The 2,384-nt window shown below is 40.0% G+C and overlaps 1 pseudogene; it reads left to right on the top strand.

The window, feature by feature from the left end:
• Positions 1–589: 589 nt before the first annotated feature.
• LOC112128710 (cytochrome c oxidase subunit 6A1, mitochondrial-like) lies at positions 590–916 on the top strand (annotated as a pseudogene).
• Positions 917–2,384: the final 1,468 nt, after the last annotated feature.

Genomic DNA, 2,384 nt, shown 5'->3' with positions numbered 1-2,384 from the left:
GTCTCGCTCTGTCACCCAGGCTGGAGTGCAGTGGCTCGATCTCGGCTCACTGCAAGCTCCACCTCCTGGGTTCACGCCATTCTGCTGCCTCAGCCTCCCGAGTAGCTGGGACTACAGGCGCCCACCACCACGCCCGGCTAATTTTTTGTATTTTTAGTAGAGACGGGGTTTCACCATGTTAGCCAGGATGGTCTCTATCTCCTGACCTCGTGATCCGCCCGCCTCGGCCTCCCAAAGTGCTGGGATTACAGGCGTGAGCCACCGCGCCCGGCCCAAAAATCTGCTTTTTGTTAAAGCTTTTTTTCCTCTTCAGAACTTAGTTCTGAAAAGCATGAATACCAAAAATAAATAAATAATACTGTTTTTGTTTTTGAACTTCCTTTTTTCACTGTAATTCACTACAGTGTGCGCCACAACAGTTTCAAAGCATCAGCTATAGCAATGGAGCAACTCTGGTTCAATGGGTTGTTATGCAGCTCTTTCTAGTGGGTTTTTTTCTTATCCATTTTATAAATCCATACTGATAGAAACTATTGGGTAGAGATTTAAAATAGTACTCTAACAAACAGTTGCAGAGTCCAGGTCGAAAATGGAGGCAGCTGCGGTGTCCCGGGTTTCTTGGCTGCTGGGTCGGTCCCGCCCACAGCTGGGGTGACCTATGTCGAGTGGCGCCCATGGCGAGGAGGGCTCAACCCGCATGTGGAAGGCCCTCACCTACTTCGTCGTGCTCCCCGGAGTAGCATACAGCATGCTGAATGTGTTCCTGAAATCGCACCACGGAGAGCACTAGAGACACGAGTTCATTGCCTACCCCCATCTTCGCATCAGGACCAAGCCGTTTCCCTAGGGAGATGGTAACCCTACTCTATTCCATAACTCTCATGTGAATCCGCTTACAACTGGCTACGAAGATTAATAAAGAGAACCCAGACCACTAGCCGGGCACTGGGGACCACAGCACTGGTTTGGACCGTTGCTTTGCACACGGACCAGAAAAAGTATACAAGACCTTAAGCTCACCTTCTTTACTTGTATCAGATGGTGACTGGTATACTGATCTTCCATCCCTTTGCTTGTGGCAGGAGATGGCTTAAATAAATCACTTAAACTCAAAAAAACAAAAAACAAACAAACAAAAAAACACAGTTACAATTAGAATGTCACATACCTGCTTTACTTACACATCTAAAGTATATTTTTCAAACCTTTTATTGGCATTTTTACTTGACTTTAGCCATATAGACAACCACTCTTCAACTTTTCTGCAGGATTATTTCATTCTTAAATATAATTCATAATATGAGGCATAATGAAGTCCACCGATTCCAAAAATTATCTAGTTATTTCACTTAGTGGCAATTGTGAAATTGTTTAAAGGGAAGAGCTTTGTTAATATTAAGTTTAAGAAAATCAGTTATAAAAGAGAAGTTTAAAGAGAAGAATCCATTATTTCCATTATTTGAATAATTTCTTTATTCAACTCTTTTCTCATTAAAGCTTCACAAACTGCTAACAAATTTATGTCAGCTTCTGAATAATTTCAAGTTTCACAAATATCACTCAATTGTGACACTAGCTCTCCAAATAATAGAATGTTATATTTCTCTTGATCTTTAAGAAATAGATGTGTTCATAAAATGCAGATAGGCAATACAAAAATAATTTTAAAAATATTGTTATCTGCAATGGCTAATAATAAATAAACAGTAGAATACCTGACATCGTAGTCAGAAAAACAAACTCTTCATTTCGGTAATGCATGAATAAATGTGTGATGGCCTGGAAAATGGTTAGGTGAAATACATATTTTCTATGGATTTTTAAAAGGGCTTCTAAAACATTAAGCCACTAATTCCAGAGTATAAATAACAGCTGTAAGAATTTATGTGTCACATTTAATTGAAAACAATGTGAAATAAAGGTTAAAGAATACCTTTATATTAAAAGTCATTAGAAATAAAAGCAAGTCGGCCAGGTGCTCTGGCTCACACCTGTAATCCCAGCACTTTGGGAGGCCAAGACAGGCGGATCACTTGAGGTCAGGAGTTTCAGCCTGGCCAGCATGGTGAAACCCTGTCTCTACTGAAAATACAAAAATTAGCTGGGCATGGTGGTATGCACCTGTAATCCCAGCTACTCTGGAGGCTGAGGCAGGAGAATCTCTTGAACCCAGCAGGCAGAGGTTGCAGTGAGCTGAAATCACGCCACTGCATTCTAGCTTGGGCAACAGAATGAGACACCATCTCAAAAATAAAAAAAAGAAAGAAATAAAAGCAAGTTTATTTGTTTGGAACTATTCCACTTTTAATTACTTCTAACATTTAATATACACATAAATATAATAAATGTTGATGTTATTTTGCCACCAATAAATATACAATAAT

The sequence above is a fragment of the Pongo abelii genome, chromosome 1 (genome assembly GCF_028885655.2).
Source record: "Pongo abelii isolate AG06213 chromosome 1, NHGRI_mPonAbe1-v2.0_pri, whole genome shotgun sequence".
Taxonomy (NCBI): domain Eukaryota; kingdom Metazoa; phylum Chordata; class Mammalia; order Primates; family Hominidae; genus Pongo; species Pongo abelii.
The sequence above is the reverse complement of the archived record's forward strand: the minus strand, read 5'-3'. Positions and strand labels throughout refer to the sequence as shown.